The 18,641-nt window shown below is 47.0% G+C and overlaps 1 long non-coding RNA gene and 1 other non-coding gene across 2 annotated transcripts in view; both read right to left on the reverse strand.

Moving 5' to 3' along the window:
• Positions 1-5,079: 5,079 nt before the first annotated feature.
• Positions 5,080-18,641, reverse strand: part of LOC115838292 — a 30,674-nt gene continuing 17,112 nt past the window's right edge. Inside the window, exons 2-3 of the long non-coding RNA XR_004033290.1 lie at positions 8,225-8,369; positions 5,080-7,854 (exon numbers count right to left, since the gene is read on the reverse strand). This is a non-coding gene — a long non-coding RNA (uncharacterized LOC115838292). The remainder of the gene's footprint in view (positions 7,855-8,224; positions 8,370-18,641) is intronic.
• On the reverse strand, positions 11,812-11,911 carry LOC115838488. The gene has a single exon (XR_004033513.1). It is a non-coding gene; the product is annotated as a small nucleolar RNA U13 (small nucleolar RNA).

Here is an 18,641-nt window from a genome sequence, read left to right on the forward strand (position 1 = left end):
CATCATTCTGAGCAAACTATCACAAGGACAGAAAACCAAATACCACATGGTCTCACTCATAGGTGGGAACTGAACAATGAGAACACTTGGACACAGGATGGGGAACATCACCCTGTTGTGGGGTGGGGGGAGGGGGGAGGGATAGCACTAGGAGATATACTTAATGTAAATGACGAGTTAATGGGTGCTGCACACCAACATGGCACATGTATACATATGTAACAAACCTGCACATTGTACACATGTTCCCTAGAACTTAAAGTATTATAATAATAATAATAAAAAGAAGAGTCTCCATTCCTCCTCCTGAAGAACCGTAAGGGCCATGATGACTCCCATTCCAGGTAACTTTAGCTGTAAAGAGCTGTGCTTTGTAAAAGAGATGGTGGCTCTCAGTTTGCTAAGTAGGTCCCTTCCTAGCAAAGGCAAGGGGCAGTCAGGCATGTATAGGAACTGGTGAATCCCTTCGTGCCGCCCTACGGTACAGGTCTGGGGCAAACAAAGCTTGCTTTGCCGAAACCCCTATGGCTCCAATTATATCAATAGTCTTTTTGGATAAGGGGGTGACGGGGTGGCCACTACTGAATGTTCAGCACCAGTATTGACTAGGAACTCAATGTCCTTGCCCCCGGACTGTCATCCTGACCATAGGCTCTTTGCGGGCACATGAGCCTGGTCCCCCTCCATCCAGTAACCCTTCTGCCAGATTGAACAAGGCTCCTTCATCCTTGTCTGAGGCCTCCTGCTCAGAGTCACCTTGTTCCCTTTCAACTGGGGGCACTTGTCCTTCCAATGTCCTTTACAGCAAGCACACTGGTTACGCTGCAAGCGTAGATGGCCAGACTGGGTATTTTTCTTGGGGCCCCCTTCTCTTTCCCTTTGGGGGGACCCCCTAATAGCTGCGGCTAGCAGGTTGGCGTTTCACCGGGCTTGGTGTTCGCTCTCTGTGGTTCTCTCTGCAGCTTACTGCAGCTCTATTTACAAACACCTGGTTGGCTATCTCCAATAACTGTGACATATTCATGCCTGCAAACCCAGCCTGTTTCTACAATTTTCTTCTAATGTCTTCTGTACTTTGACTAAAGCCATGTTAATCATATGCTGGTTTTCAGGGCTATTGGGATCAAAGGGAGTATACGTACGATAGGCCTCATGTAGAATAGTCTCTTATAGAATTGTGCTGGGCTCTCATCTTTCCCTTGAGTGACCTCAGAGACTTTGTTAACATTTGTGGCCTTCTGAGCTCCCTTCTTTAACCCTTCCAGAAGGGCTTCCCTGTACTGGTTTAGCCTTTGCATACCCTTTCATTTGGGTCCCACTGGGGGTCTGTTCCTGGTAATTGGATCCTCACATACTCTTGGGGGTTTTGGCAATCAGCTGGAACATGTTCTTCCAGCCACTTAGTTGCTACTTGGAGCACTCTCCTCCTTTCATCTGTGTTTAAGAGGTACATAAGCAACTGGTGGCAATCAGCCCAGGTGGGGTTGTGGGTCTGGATAATAGTTTGGAGCAAATCAATTATAGCTTGAGGCTTTTCGGTATAGGATGGGGTAGTGTTTTTCCAATTGAGGAGATTGGTAGAGGTGAAGGGCTGGTACACAAAGGCACGCCTTTCCACCATATGCCCGTCCTCATCTACCCTAGTATACCGTTGCTCTCTCAGAGGCATTTGTATCCCAGTTCTAGGCCTCAGATGGGCTGCCAAGGGAGGGGTTTCTCCCGAGGTCTCGCATCCTTTCTTTTCTACTCTGGGTGGCCTAAGGGTATGTAGGCCTTGTGGAAGCACAGTGGGCTCAGGAGTGGGAGGCCTTCCTTCTTGATGAAAGGGTGGGGGGGGGCACTGGCGCCGTTTCTTGCCATGAATCCTCTGATGTTGGGTTGGACAGGACTTTAAGGAGCCTACTCCCTTCAGTGGGTGGAGCGGGATTCTTCCTTGGCTGTCTGTCCCTTTGCCACTAGTACTTCTACGCCTGTCCTCTTAACCACGGTGCGGGGGTCTAAAACCAGCTGTAACCAAGTGTCTATGTACGGAAACTGGTCTAGGTATCCTTTACCAGTTACCTTGTGCCACACCTTTGAAAGAAAGGACCTGTCTAGACTTCCTTCTGATGGCCAACCCACTTGTAATGCCGGCCAGTCTATCTCACACGAACTTTTCCTAGTGTCATAGTAACTCCACAGTCTCCATTAAATCCTTCCTTGAAATTTTTCAACATAGTTCCTAGCGGAGTGGGCTTACTTTGCGTTCCACCCATCTTCCTCCCGAGACAAAACAACACTCACACCACAAGAAGGACAGGGTAAAGGGGTCACTCACTTGTCTCGCCCATCTTAAACTCAAGCACTCACTCACTTTCACTTTCATTTTTGCAAACGAATCAAGCCAAATCAAAATCAATACTGAGACCAAAGTGCCGATAAGAGCACACCGTGGTTGATCAGGCCACGCTTCCATTCAAACACAGTGGGCAAATTCCCAGGACCAGCCTGTTAAGCAACTCAAACCAAGTCAAGAATCAAAACCAAAACCAAAGTGCCGACAAAGGCGCGCCGTGAGTGATCAGGCCACGCTTCCACTCAGATGAGGTGGGCCAGTTCCCAGGACCGGGCCTACCGTATTCCAGACGTCCAGACTCCAAGCGCCAGTCCTTCCTGGTGTTCAGCTGCTGCATTGATCCTCCGCGGGGGCCTCCCGTGCACTGCTCTGAGGCGTTCTACCGGGGCAAATGCCTACCCGGGAGCGCTCTCAGGATCCCCGTCGCTCAAGCTGGCCAGAGTCCCCCGTAGGAATACTTCCCAGGGCAGGCCTAAGGGGCTAAGCTGCCTAAGGGGCTGCCTCGACCGTCCATCAACCACCTCGCTTCCTGGTCAGGGAACCAAGAGATGTAGCGGGACGAGCCGCCGACAAAACCCCTCAGACACCCGGTTACGAAGGATTTGGCTTTATTGGGCTGTGAGCCTGGGCAGACTCGGGTCTCAACGGCGGGGAGCTTTGGCAGACTCGCGTCTCAAGAACCGAGCTTCCCGAAGCCAGAGTTCCCGGCCCTTTTAAGGCCTTACAACTCTAAGGGGTTCCACGTGAAAGGGTCGTGATAGATTGAAAGCACATGCGGTTAGAGTGGGAGGTTAATCTTTTAACCTCAAGCCTGGTCATCAGCGGCACTGGCTGTCTTGCCACTGACTTCATTCCTGTTGTTTTTCAATTTTTACTTCCTCTTTCTCTTCAGAGACAGGAGACAGTAAGAGAAATGGCCTCTCTCCTCATTATGACTTGTAAATATTGCCCAACTTTCTACAAGGGACCCTTCTTCTGGCCCTTCACTGATTCATTAATCCTAAAGGAGGAAAACCCATAATAATTGCTTATTTCTTTCATAGCACTCAGAAAAATCAAGGCCAGGCACAGCGGCTCATGCCTGTAATCCCAGCACTTTGGGAGGCCAAGGCGGGTGGATCACTTGAGCCCAGGAGTTCAAGACCATCCTGGGCAACACAGTGAGACCCTGTATTTACAAAAAATACAAAAATTAGCTGGATGTGATGGTGCGTGCCTGTGTTCCCAGCTACTAACGATAGTGAGGTGGGAGGATCGCTGGAGCCCAGGAGGCGGGGATTGCAGTGAGCCAAGCTCATACCACTGTACTCCAGCCTAGGTGACAGAGTGAGACTGTATCTCAAGAAAAAAAAAATTTTAATGAAAAGAAAAAGCAATAAATTAGTTGGCTCAATGAATACAAAATTTGTTTTGTTTTGTTTTGTTTTTTTCAGATGGAGTCTCACTCTGTCACCCAGGCTGGAGTGCAGTGGCACAATCTCGTCTCACTGCAACCTCTGCCTCCTGGGTTCAAGTGATTCTCCTGCTTCAGCCTCCCAAGTAGCTGGGACTATGGGCGTGTGCCACCACGCACGGCTAATTTTGGTATTTTTAGTGGAGACAAGGTTTCGCCATGTTTGCCAGGCTAGTTTTGAACCCCTGACCTCAAGTGATCTGCCCGCCTCGGCCTCCCAAAGTGCTGGGATTACAGGCATAAGTCACCGCGTCCAGCCCTCAATGAATACAAAATTCAACAAATGTTAGTCAAAGGCTCTTACGGAAAAGGCTTATTGCAAGACTGGAGGATGACACGCTAATGTTAGTGTCCTCCTAGAAGATGCTCACTTGGCACCATATAGGTCAGTTCCAACCAGAAGTTGATTTCTGGACCCCAGGGGCACCTGTGTTTAGTAGATTTCTCTATGAAGCCCAGTAACTGTGTCCACTGTTATGTCAATCTCTTCCCAACTTTGGGTTCAGTGACTTCACATTGGTAGCCTGAAACTGGCCATGTGACGAGTTATTTACACCACAGGAATTGGCAAACACCGTAAATCAGCTCATCACTGCATTGAATTCCTCGAGTTGAGGTGGTATCTATAAGTTCAGTCTCATACCACAAGCTGAGGGGCACTCACTGGGTCAGCAGAGATATTTGAGCCTTTAAGGAGCTATAGCACCAGGGGCATTTGCCCCTGCTCTGCTGGACACCCGTCCTTGCAACAGTGTCCATTTCCTTGTGGCTGTCTTTGGGTATGGCTGACCTGCTAGGAGGTTCTTCTTGCTCCTGTTTCAGCAGTCAGTCCATCTTCCAGACACTGGACAAACCTCTCCATGGTTTCTCCGTGGCTGGAGTTAGGCTTAGAGTTGAGGCTCACAGGGGCTGAGTCAAGGTGAGAATGAAACAGACACAAAAGCCCAACAAAAGAGGAAAACAATGCATATTTGATAACCGAAAAGGGGGCAGAGTTGGGCTTTTTCTGAATTTTCGACTGAAATTATTGGCATGGTTTAATTCATAGACTTCCTCCCCACCTCCAGCTCTCCTGGCAGAATTCTGTAGCCACTAGCACAGTCTCACCGCTTTTCTCTTCAACTGTCCTTATGAGGCTTAGCACACCTTGTAATAAAGACCAGACAAGAGAAGACTGGGGAAGGGAGAACAGAAAACCAGCTTGCCTAGGAAGCGAAGAACACCATTTGAGGAGGGAGGTGGAGGTGCTAGAGCAGCTATGGGGTAGGAGAGAAGTAGATGGAGGAAGACAGGATTAAACACATTATTTTATTATTCTCTGAATACGTAATATATGCACATGGTACACAATTACAGAGGTCTCCCACCTCCCCTCATCTGTGCACTCAGCAACCCCATTTCCTCCCTAGAAATAGCCTATGCCATCAGTTCTTCATATATCTCAGGGGTTCCTGAGAATATTCCATCTCAAGGGCTCACAAGCTTCCCTGGATGAAAATCACCTGGAGGGCCTGTGCAAGGACTGCTACCACCAGCCCCTGGGGGTCCTTTTCTGATTCAAAGCCTCTGGTGAATGTGCCCTTTTCTTTTTTCTTTTCTTTTCTTTTCTTTTTTCTTTTTTTTCTTCTCTTTTCTTTCCTTTTTTTCTTTTTCTTTCTTTCTCTCTTCTTTTCTTTCTTTCTCTCTCTCTCTCTTTCTTCGGTGGAGTTTCGCTCTTGTTACCCAGGCTGGAGTGCAGTGGCACAATCTCAGCTCACCGCAACCTCTGCCTCCCAGGTTCAAGCGATTTTCCTGCCTCAGCCTCCCGAGTAGCTGGGATTACAGGCATGCGCCACCTCGCCCGGCTTTTTGTATTTTTGGTAGAGACAGAGTTTCTCCACGTTGGTCAGGTGGGTCTCGAACTCCCAACCTCAGGTGATCCACCCACCCCGCCTCTCAAAGTGCTAGGGTTACAGGCGTGAGCCACTGCACCCAGCCTGGGAATCTGCATTTCTAACAAGTTCCCAGGTGATGCCGATGCTGCTGGCCCAGGGATTACACTTTGAGAACCACAGTTGTTCATAGAAACTCTTTCAATACTCTCTCTCTCTCTCTTTGAAGTATTTGAGTATCTGTTTCTGGCAATGGAAATGCCTCTAAGACAGCATTAATACAGCGCAATTCCTGCCTGTGGGCCTTCCCTATGCTGGACTCTTCATCTGGAATACTCTCATCCCTGACCTCCACATGTCCAAGGCCCAGTTCAATGGCCATTTCCTCCGGGAAGTCTTCCTTGGTTCTCTCCCTATACTGGAAGAAGTCTTATGCTCCTTTAAATTTCCATAGGAGTGTTTGTCTGCATTCTTCTAAGGGTACCTGTTATTTATCAGAACAATATATAAAAAATTGGGCTCTCTTTGCCTCAATTTTTATAATTTTTGTTAAAGAGATATCAGATCCCAAAATAAGTCTGAGGAGATCATCAAATGTAGTATTTAGGTTCAAGATTCTTGGTCCTCCCTCCCCTGGTCAGCTTGGGGACTATAGAATGGTTGAGGTAATTTTTGGATGATTTCTTGGGAGAGGGCTATGCTGTAAGCCTACAAAAGGAAAGGAGAAATTAAATGGGGCTGTCGCTTCCATACGCTGGACCCTAGAGAGCCTGGGTTTCAGTGGCCACTTGAGAGCTTGATGAGGGTTCTCTGTATCTGGGGGAATACGGGGACCAGTGCCTGAGAGAGCCAAAGCAGCCTGGGGCCAGGCAGAGAGAGAGGAGGAATTGCCCTCCACCAAAGGCAGAGCAAGGGGAGTGTTGTTGCTTCTTGAGGACCAGTGGAAAGTCTCCAAGGCAGCCATTGTGGGGGCATCTGAAATCCCACCCAATATGGCTGGGCTGGTAGGGGCTGTGCGGTGACCTCAGATGAAAGGAAGTGTGAGGTGAACTTCACATTCCCATGGCTCCACATGGCAGAGTCCTGGGAACGGTGGACAAGCCCCCAGTTTGGAGGATCTCTGAGGAACACCCAAAACACCCATGATCACAAGAGTCACCTTTACTCACCTGCCATCCAGAGGACCTTGAGATTTGGAGACAAGGGCACCACCTTGTGATTTTACCCTTTCTCCTATGGGCAGGAAGCTCATTCGCCTGCTGGTGGGAAGAGGAGGGATTGGGGGAGAGAGAGTGAGAGAGAAAAGCTACCCCATCTCCCTTCTCAGGTGGCTGGGGAGATGGAAGAACGTGTAATGCCACATCAAGTTCAAAGTCTTGATTATGATATAACACTGGACATTCTCCTGAAAGGAGACAGTGGTTGTAACTCAGAGGGGCAAAGGACTATAAGACTGCTGTTTCCTGAAGGTGGCAAGACAGGGCATAGCCCTGCTGAAGTTTCATCAGGGGCAGGCAAAGTCATTCCTTTTATTGTTATGCATCATGTTTGCTTAAAGTCCCACACACACACTGCATAAGCTTTTTCTTTCCCTCACTGTGTCATGAACTCCCTGATATCCTGGTGTATAACACCTCTGTGGCCCTTTTGGTGCCTAGCACCATACCTGGCACATACAAGGCTACAGCTGATAGTTGCCCATTTATTCATTGATCCTTGCCTTCAACATGTATTGAGAGCCCATGTTGGGTGGTAGCAAGAGAGCAGGAAATGAAATGCATGTGACTTGTGTTCCAGGAGCTCGCTGTCTGCAGGGGAGGTGTATGAGAAGTGTCTGCAGAGCCTCACCCCACTCCAAGGGGAGCAAATTCAAGCCCCTGGGCACCAGGCAGGAGCGTGAATAAGGGAGGCAGTCTCTAACTGCGACACCTTGGGCAAGTCTAAGACGATAGGCGTGTTGGCAATTCTAGCAGAACAGGGCACCCACCATGCCCCTCGGAAGGTGGCAGCTGTTCTTTATTGCCTTCTGAGAATCCAAAACGACTGTTGCCAGATTGCCTGCTTCTCCAAAAAGAGTCCGAAATCTGGAGTTGCATGTAAAATGTCACCAAAAAAACCACATCTGTAGGTTCCTTCAGTCCAAGGGTCACGGTCCGGGGCCACTGTGCTGTTGTTGGCTCTCTCCCCTGTTGTTCCTGTTTATAAAGAGGGGGCGCCAGTAATTGTGAGCCACGTGCTGCTTCTTTAGGAATTAATTAGTCAGGGATTTGGAGCAGCTTTATACAAAGAACTTAGCTGTGTGAAAACACTCCTTGGCCCAAAAAAGAAATATTTTTAAAATCCCAACCCTAAGTGCTTAATCTGCTAAAATGTACAACAAATAAAATTAACACTTGGAAAAGAACTTGCTTCCTGTTTCAGAAGAGCCCCTGTGGCCTCTACAATCTGATTACAGGGAAGGGGCCTTTTCTGCCAGTGGTATGACAACAAGCCACAGACTTACCAAACCAAGTCAGAATTTGAAAGGAACTAGTTGACAAGTTGCATTCACTGCAGCTTTATTACCTGGAAAATAGTTGCGTCCGTTGGAGATGTAGTGACAGCTTCTAGGGCTGATCCCCCACAGTGGGGCTGTCCTTTGAGCCCCTGTTCGGACACTGCTGGGATCCAAAGGCCCAGGAGCCAGACTGTAAATGGAGCTGGAGAAGTCCTGGGAGACGACGCAGCAGGCAGCCCAGGACAGCTGGCTACCTGACACATGTCTCCATGTTCTGGGTCCTGTTCTGGGGACAGTCCCAGAGGTAGCAATCTATACAAATATAATGTATGACTGCCTTGAGGTACAAATAAGGCCATGTTTCTCATTTTTATCATTAACTCCCATCTACCTTTATTAGCAAGAAATCTGATCATCTAAACGTCCCTTTAAACCTCCTAAGAAACCTAAGCACTTGGTTCCAGGAAGTCAGTACTGTGTCTGCAGGCCTGATGGAGAGAATGGGGAAGCTCCCCTGATGATTGTTTCAGTGGCTGCCACAAGGTGTTGTTGTTGGAGACTGTTTTTGTGCAGGCCTGCACAAAGCTGCCCTACACTTTGGGCGGAGGCCCTTGCTGGTGCAGGCAGGTCTTTGCCAGCCCACAGTAGTGCCACATGCCCGGCAGTGTGAAGAAAGTGCAGGGCTGTAGGCCAGCGCTTACTGTAGCACAAATTGGAATGGGGAGGGGTCGAGGGTGTGTCTAACCTGATTTCTCAACTGGCCACCCTGAGATATCAGGCAGGCCACCAGAAATTCTGTTTCCATAAAGATCCCGTAACTTTCTAGAAGGTCAGCAAAACTTTGAGACTGGCCTGCACTAAGAGAAGGCAGTGGGTGTGGTTAAGAGCACAGATGTTGAATTCAGATCTACTTTGGCTCAAATTTTGACCCTTTAATAGCTATGTGATTTGGGGCAAGTTGTTTGATGTTTCTGGGCATCAGCTTCCTTGTCTATAAAATAAGGATAAAAACACCTATTTTATAGGTTGGAGAGCTAAGCCATGTAAAAAGCTCAGCGTGGCGTCTGACCATGCCAGATTCACAATGAAAATGGCCACTGTTGGGGCAAAGGAAAAAACTCCACTGTTGCCCTCTGAAGGTTTGCTGAAAATTCGACACACAAAAGACAGATTCAGTAGAGAAAGAACATACACATTTATTTTATTAGAGTTAACGTGATACGGGAGCCTTTAGGGTGAAGACCCAACCCCCCAGTGGGGTGTAGAGGCTTATATGTTCTAATTCTTTTTTTCTCTAACTTGCTTCAGAAGAAGATATCCTTCTTCTCAGGGGAAATGGAGATGGGGAAGTGTGGATGATTTTAGAGGAGTAGTAAATGATGTTTAGGGGAATTCAATGGGCTCGAAGAACATACAATGGCCTGGGGCAAAGCTTGTTGGGCCCAGAGAATAGACAATGGTTTGTGACAAAAGTCCATCAGGTTTGTGGGCAGACACTAGTCTTTTTTCCTATCATATGGATTCAGTTAATGAAAACTCAGGGAAGGGGCTAAAGGCAATTGTTTTCTTCTTTGGTATGTGCAGACTTTAGGCAGATAAGGGAGCTTCAGAGAACAGCGTCCTCCTACGCTTTGGGAGAGATGGGTGGGGAAGGGGAGGTCAGAGAGACCTTGAGGCTTCTTTTTCAGTTCAACATGTAGAAATGGCCATATTTTGGAGTATTGGTTTCTGAGCCCCAATACTACTCATAGGTGTTTTATTTGGGCATTAATTGTGCCAGTTTTTTAAAAAAACAAAAGGACCTGTTATAATTTGAAAACTGCAGACAATGAATACATTTTAGCTAGAAACTTTGATAAATTGGATGTATTGAATAAGGCTTTCAACCTGTTTCATATTCTTTTTTTTTTTTTTTTTTTTTTTAGAGACAGGGTCTTGCAATGTTGCCCAGGCTGGAGTACAGTAGCTATTCACAGGTGCAGTCCCATTACTGATCAGCACAGGAGTTTTGACCTGCTCAGTTTCCGACATGGGCTGGTTCACTCCTCCTTAGGCAACCTGGTGGCCCCCCCCGTCACCCGCTCCACTTAGTGCGGACACCTAGTGGTCACAGTGCACTACAGCCCAAAGCTTCTGGGCTCCAGCACTGTTCCCGCCTTAGCCTCTCCAGTAGCTGTGACTGCAGGTGTGTGCCCACTGCACCCAGCTATATTCTTATTTTTAAAGATCAAAATCATAGAACAAATGTTTACTCTCAAGTCCTATTCAGTGATGACCTTGTGTGGTACTTGACATAGAGTTAAGTCATCACAGTGTCTGGTTTTTAGCTCTTGTGCTCTTAGATGACATAAACGCAGACAGTCATGGAAGGGCTGCCCAGCCCACGCTCCTACCCCTGAGCCCTTACATAAGCTCTGCCAGGTTTACCTTCCTGCTCCGGATTGATTTCTCCATACAGAACCTTGCCTCCTGCTTTGCTGAAAAATCAGAAGCATGAGGCAGGAACTGCCTCAACTTCCTGCTGCCAAATCTCAAGTCTCCTGAATCCAGCTTCCCATTTTACCCTCCCCTTGTCCAGGTGGAGCAGTTAATGTGGGGCCAGCCACCCCACACCGTTTCATCTCTTTCCTCCTACCTTTTCAGGACACTTGCATTAACCAGCACTCCAGATCACTCTGTATTTTCAACTTCACTTTTTCCCGGATTCTTCCAATTGACATCAGACTATGTTCAAAATTCATTAAAGATAAGAAAGTGAAGATCCTTTTATCCACCACTATTAATTAGGAAGCAGGTTTGACTGCTGTAAAGGCCCCAAATAATCGAATCCACTTAAAAAGCTCAAACAAGACGAAAGTTAACTTATTTCTCACATAAGCTGGCAAGGCAGTACCTTATTGGCAGGGACCTCAGCTTCTTAAGGGTCCTTACTCCACCATTCCTAGGTGTGGCCTTGTCTCCACAGTTCATGATAACTCTCACTGCTGTAAGCAGCATCAGAAAAGAGGGATGGGGAGATGGAGAGCCCTTCCACATGAGGGTTTGACTTCCACTCACCTCCCAACAGGCCAGAATTTGGCAACATGGCCATGCTTAGCTGCAAGGAAGGCTGGGGATCAGCCATTATTTTGGTACCCAGTTGATACCATTTGGATATTTGTCCCTGCCCAAATCTCATGTTGAAATGTAATCCCCAATGCTGGAGGTGGGGCCTGGTGGGAGATGTTTGGATCATGGGGGCGGATCCCTTGTGAGTGGCTTGGATCATCTCCTTGGTGATAAGTGAGCTCACACTTTAGTTCACACGAGATCTTTTCTTTATAAATTAATGAACCAATTAAACCTCTTTTCTTTATAAATTACCCAGTCTCAAGTATTTCTTTATAGCAATACAAGAATGCCCTAATATACCAGCTAAACACAGAGGCTCTATTAATGTACCAGGAGGGAGAATGGGTATAGGGTACAGCAAGCAAGTCTACTCCTGCACACCTTATCCCCCCTAAGAACAGCCCAATCTCAATTTTCTCCTTCTCACCCCAATTTTCAAATGAGTTGTCCACACTCATCATCTCTACTTCCTCTCTGTGTTTGTTTTCCACATAGATAAGAATTTGCAAAAGTGTTTTCAAGCAAGGGAGAAGTTTTTTTCTCATGTCAGATGCATAATGTGCTGATGTATAGCAATGTTTGAGGGAGGCACGTCTCATTCATAAGCATGAAAACCCAGTCATTATGCATAACTGCAAAAGGATCAGAGAGAATATTACACAAGTTCATTCCTTGAAGGTGGGACTAGGGGTGGGTTGAGCTGCTTAAGAAGACCTGGAAGGCGAGGTCCAGGGAGCTAAGTAAAGCCATGGAAGGAGCTGTTGTTGTCCAGGAATGGGCTGAGTCAAGGAGACACAACCAGGAGGCAACCCATGCTGGGGGCTGAGAGAATTGGATCTTGTGTGAAACTGAAGGAAGGAGGAGAGGACACACGTGGTGGAAAGAGGGGATCAGACAAGGGTGGGGGAGGCAGATGGGAGGCAGTGAGAGTGCCTTTTAAATTCCTGATCTCATGCTTTGTAAATGTGGTGATGGGGGCACCTTTTCACGTGGTACCAACTGTGCTTTCCCAGAATGGGTTAGCTCCTTAAAGGAGACATATACAGAGAAGGGTGAAATTCTTTTTTTTTTGAGTCAGAGTCTTGCTCTGTCACCCAGGCTGGAGTGCAATGGCACGATCTCGGCTCACTGCAACCTCCGTCTCCCCGGTTCAAGCGATTCTCCTGTCTCAGCCTCCCAAGTAGCTGGGATTACAGGTGCCCGCCACTATACCCAGCTAATTTTTTTGTATTTTTAGTGGAGACGGGGTTTCACCATGTTGCCCAGGCTGGTCTTGAACTCCTGACCTCAAGTGATCTGCCCACCTCGGCCTTCCAAAGTGCTGGGATTACAGGTGTGAGCCACTGCACCTGGCCAACAAAATTCTTATGTGCATTGATTTTTCTGTACTTAGATCTGTTCATACTTATGGTGTTTATTAGGTAACCCATGCTTGGAGCATTGCAGATGAAACTTATGAAATCTTTGAAAACATAGCCTTTGATATCAATGCAAAGCACACATTAAGATAAATCTGGGCTCCAAGTGTGGCAGCTCATGCCTGTGATCCCAGTACTTTGGGAGGCCGAGGCGGGCGGATCACCTGAGGTCAGGAGATCGAGACCAGCCTGGCTAACACGGTGAAACCCCGTTTCTACTAAAAATACAAAAAATTAGCCAGGTGTGGTGGCGCATGCCTCTAATACCAACTACTCAGGAGGCTGAGGCAGGAGAATCACATGAATGCAGGAGGCGGAGATTGCAGTGAGCCAAGGTTGCATCATTACACTCCAGCTTGGGCAACAAGAGCAAAACTCCATCTCAAAAAACAAAACAAAACAAAAAAGAAAGAGAGAGAGAGAGATAAATCTGGATAATTTCTGAGTCACACTGCCAGGAATCAAATCCTGGCTTCTATACGATAGACAAATTCGCTCTGCGGCTTTGGGCAAGTGACTTTGTCCCTCTGTTCTTAATTTATAAACTGGAGATAATAAGAATACATTTAGTTCCAGTAAGGTTGTTGAAACTAACATAAAACCCAATCCAAATGGGCTTTAACAGGAAAAGGGAAATTACAGGCTTATGTAATTCAAAAGATCTAATGGTAGCATTCAAGTGTGGTTTGATCAAGGCTCCAGTTCAGTTTCTCTGAGATTTCCTTTGACTTTGATCATAGTAGCAAATTGGGTAGGAACGCAGATTCCCCTTTGCACAGCCTGCCATCTAGGAAAGGATGTTCACACCCAGAATTCCTGTCCGTGGTTCCAAGACTCACTCTAGCTGGACTGGAATGGTGACCACCCACAGAACCTCACTGTGGGCAGGGTTAACGGGCTGAGCCTAGGGCCACACCCCATCCACGGAACCAGGTATGGAATTGGCTTCCCTGGAACCTACTGGACTCCTCTCAGAAGTCAGAGGCTGCTGGGAAGAAGGAAGGGAAAATACAAGCATGGGAAGCAAGCTAGAGGAATTGTTACCGACCACAGGTTCTTAGGCTCCCATGCAATAGCAATTGACAGGAGGCCAAACAAGTTTCCCAGACAGTGCTCCAACACAAGGAAACTAGCCCAGGAGCAAGAGTTCTTGGCTGGCCCCACTGAGGGGAGTGCATTTCGGTGTCTTAAGGAGGGTGACATGCATAATTCATGAGGTAGGTGAGCCTCACTACATGTGTGGGGTGGAGTACAGGGTGTGCAGGCATGGTAAGGAATCATGCCAACACATACTGTTGCATGAGCAGAAAATAGCAGATAAGCCCTCCCCTGGGCAGGGATTTTAGTATTATAATGAGGCAAGCGGCAAAGATCATTCTTCGGATCTTATATGAATGCAGGCTGTAGGATTAACTCCCTTGAGTAAGATTTAGGGTGGATGCTGCTTATCTTAGTTTCTTCAAGGTTGCAAGGTCAGCGGGGATGCGCTAGAGTGATGGTGGTGCAAAGTCTGCTAATTGACAGGTGAGGGAGTGGGGGCCTCATCCCGGTGAGGGCTGAGTCCTGTCCCTATGCCGTCTCACAATCTGCTATATCCATGCACATTGTTTTGACCCAGGACTCCTCCCCCAGCAGTTATGGCCTTCTGGTGTCCTAAGTTAATCTTAAAGAAGCAAACATAGGGCTAGTTTGTCATGGGAAATTTTGACAGACTCATAAAGGAAAAGACATGATAGGTCACAGCAATGCCATGTCTATACTCATTTCCAAGAACCACATTGTAACCCACATGTGTATTGGTTGTGAAACTCTTAAACTCTTTCTCCAGAGCCAGAGTATGACTTTTGTGGGTCTCCATTTTTGCCTTCATAGTCCCTTTCTTCTATAAAAAGTACTAAAATCTATATTTTATTACTAAGTTGATACTGGCAGAGTTTAAGACATAGTATCCACAAATATAGCACGCTGGCATTTGAGAAAACAGCAGAAGCAGGAAGGTCACTCTCACCTTCTCCTCACTCTGCTCCCCTGAAGAGGGACTTAAGAGAATTATCTGATCTTCCTCCGAAGAAAACCTTCATTCCAGAGATGTCCTTCCTACACCCAAGGAAAGGAACGTCCTTTTCTCTGAAGACACAAGAACATAAAAAAGAATCTAAACAGGCCTTGCTAAGTACTTTCCAGTTTAATATCATTAGATCATACTTTTTTATCTTCCAATCATACTTCTGCATGGCTGTCTATACAATATACAGTTTTTCCTGTTTCTTTGGGCCTTTATTTCTGAGTGTTCCCATGTTATATAATTTTCTTTTTCTTTTTTCTTTTTTTTTTTTTTTTTTTTTTTTTGAAAGAGAGGGAGTCTCACTCTGTCACCCAGGCTGGAGTGCAGTGGCACAATCATAACTCACTGCAGCCTCAACCTCCTTGGCTCAAGTGATCCTCTAGCCTCAGCCTCCAAAGTAGCTGGGACTACAGGTGTGCACCACTGCACCTGGCCAATTTTTAAAATTTTTAGTAGAGACGAGGTCTGGCTATGTTACCTGGCTGGCCTTGAACTCCTGGGCTCAAGTGATCCTCCCGCCTTGGCCTCCCAAAGTGCTGGGATTGCAGGCTTGAGCCACTTTGCCCAGCCCACATAAAATTTGTATTAAGTAGGCTGGGCGGGTGGCTCACACTTGTAATCAGCACTGGGGCGAGGGGGGGATCACGGGCAGGAGATCGAGACCACGGTGAACCCGTCTACTAAAATACAAAATTAGCGGGGGGGGGGGCGCGTAGTCCAGCTACTCGAGACGCTGAGGTAGGAGAATGGGTGAACCGGGAGGCGGGCTTGCAGTGAGCCGAGATTGCGCCACTGCACTCCAGCCTGGCGAAGAGCAAGACTTCGTCTCAAAAAAAAAAAAAAAAAAAATGTGTATTAAGTAAATTTGTGTGCTTTTCTCTTTTTTAATCTGTCTTTTATTATAGGTGCCTCAGCCATGAACCTTGTGATGAGTGAGAAATCTTTCTCCCCTATGGTATGTCTGCATTAACATTATATATTAAAACATTGTCTTCTAGTTAAAAAAAAAATTGAAGCATTTTCATGAGCCACTAAAAGTATGACGAGCCCTGGGCTCTGCCCCAGCTGTGCCTGATAGATGGGTCTGCCCTGCCTTTATTCCCAATGCACCACAGGAGAAAAGTTTCAATGTGCACCTTGCCGAGAATTTCGTCTTCTTTATGTTGCCCATGGCATTTTCTGAGCAGCTTTCCTGGAGCTCTGTCTGCCATCTTGCTTATGAAAACCCCAAGTTGTATAATGCTTACCTGACAGAATGGGAATCCAGATCTCCTTCAGGATACAGTCAGGATGGAGGCCTGCAGAGATGGCCTGAAAATAAGTAGCTGGATCCTAAAAGAGTGGAAAGGAAAGTGTTCTGTGCAGTGTTCAGGCATTGAAGCTGTCCTGTTAGTGAATGAGGAAAGAGGAAGAACCCTAAAATGATCCCAATGGCCTGCACACCTTCCTTCCTTCTGTTAAGTTTCTATAATCATGAGTAGGTTCATCCTTTTATTAAAAAGTTTAATAAGCCAGGCATGGTAGCTCCGCCTGTAATCCAAGAACTTTGGGGAGGAGAAGGCGGGTGGATCCTTTGAGCCTAGGAGTTTGAGACCAGCCTGGGCAACAAAGTGAGACCCTGTCTCTTTAAAAAAAAGAAGTTTAACCAATCTCGGCAGGTTAAGTTATGCTGTGGTGACAAACGACGCCAGAATCTCAGTGCTTAAAACCACAAAGATTTATTTTCTATCCATTCTACATGTCCTTCTTGGGGTGGCTAGGGGCTGTCCTCCATGTCCTCCTTACTCAGGGACCCTAGCGGATGGAGTGGCGCCATCTGGAACTGGGACAGCAGTAGTGGCAGGAAGAAGGAAAATGTGGCAAATTGCAAATTGATTGGTGAGCCTGCCACTGGGAAGTGACCTGTGTCACCTCCACTCGCTTTTCTTTGGCCTCCAACACTGATTCAGAGGGCGGGGAACTATGATTCCACCATGCTTCCAGGGGGGCAGAATGAGAATATGCAGTGGCCAGCCTCAATGATTACTGCAATAATTTTCATCTTTTTTTTCTTTATCCTTTCATTCTTACAAAACTTGCACATGGTAACCAATAGCTCTATTCTAGGGTGAAGGAAAGAGCCTGAGTCTCTGCTGTGGCTGGGGACAGGAAATGCACCCACCTGCCAAGCTGCTGGTGACACCTGGTGGCAGCCAGGAAGCCCCAGACTCCTGAGGGAGGAGCAGTGTCCCTATTCTCCAGCCCCCAGGTGAGAGTTCCCAGCACTGGCTGGGCCTGCTGGGCTGAGCAGGTATCTGGGGATGAGGACTTAGGAGTATGAAGGCCAAGGGCTCCCTGAGAGGGAAGAGGTTTCTCCAGAGATGTTCACAGGGCATGGGATCTTTAGGTAGTAAAAGGAATGCAACCTGGCTTCTTGCTCCCAGCAGGTGAAGCCAGACGTATTGTGATGTGTGGCAATCTAAATGACGAAATACTTTATGGACACGGTTGGGAAGTACAGATAATGACATTACATCATGTCCATTATATAAACTAAGTGAAAAAAGGTAGATACAAAAATTAGACTACAAACGACAGTTTGAAAAGGATGGTGTGTGTGCGTGTGTGTGTGTGTGTGTGTGTGTATAGCAGGTATGAATCAGTCCACAAACTATATGAGCAAGACGTATTTGATTCCTTTATTTCCTTTTAATCAACTTAGTCCTGCCTCTGAGCTTTCATTCATCCTGATAAAAATTTGTCCCCAGTAATTTTTAGGGTATCCCACTGCCATGGTTGTGCTGGGGTCTCTCGTCCATAGCTGCAAAACACTGGCATTCTCCTGTGATTTTTGAGTCAATGGATACAGCCTTCTTCCACTCCACACAGTCCCTGGAAGCCCCACATCTGGCTGGGGTACACGAATCAATCTTAGTGGGCCCAGAGACTCGATTCCTCAGAGGCACCCTCTGCAGTGTCACCCCTGAAGTCTTGCCACCCCACCCACCCCCCATTCTCACCTCTCCTTTCTCCCTTCTTCCCTAACTCTCTCCCACCTGCCCCTCAGAACACATACTCTTGAATGAGTTTAAGTTTTTCTAGAGGAAGAAGTACATCAGCCTTGCTGAAATAATCAAATAAGGGGATACCAGCAACATGGAAACCAGAAACCAGCCTGGACAACCTGGTGAAACCCTGTCTCTACTAAAAAAAAAAAAAAAAAAAATTTCAAAAATTAGCCGGGTGTGGTGATGCGTGCCCATAGTCCCAGCTACTCAGGAGGCTGAAGCACAAAAATTGCTTAAACCCGGGAGGCGGAGGTTGCAGTGAGCCGAGATCGCACCACTGCACTCCAGCCTGGGTGACAGAGCAAGTCTTTGTCTCAAAGTAATAATTAATAATAATAAACATTGAGTGTACCTCTTCCACAGGGAAAGGAGGTTAAATAAAGCTGGATTTCCATCTGAAAAGGGAGCTAGAGGGGAAATATGGACAATAACATATGAAGTAAGAGTCAGAAAAAAAATCTGTACATATAAATAAATGCATATGGAAGCACCTCATAATGTTACAGTGATTATTTATGGAGAGTGAGGTTGCAGGTGAGTTTTATTTTCGACCCAACCTCTGGTACTCATGACCTTTGTGTGGCCCTCTCCCACACTGTAACAGGGTGAGTTTGGGTGACCTACAGAATACAGCAGAAGTGAAGGTTTGTCACTCTCCACTGAGGCTATAAAGGGCTGTAGTTTCCATCTTGGACACTGTCTCTCTTGCTCTTTCTCTCACATCATTTATTCTTAAGGGAAATTTTGTCCTGAGAAGCCCTATAGAGGGGCTCAGCCGTGGCCTCCTGCCAACAGCCACATGAGTGAGCTTAGAACCAGACCCTAGCAGGCCATCGATGCCATC

This window comes from Nomascus leucogenys, chromosome 14 (assembly GCF_006542625.1).
Source record: "Nomascus leucogenys isolate Asia chromosome 14, Asia_NLE_v1, whole genome shotgun sequence".
NCBI lineage: Eukaryota > Metazoa > Chordata > Mammalia > Primates > Hylobatidae > Nomascus > Nomascus leucogenys.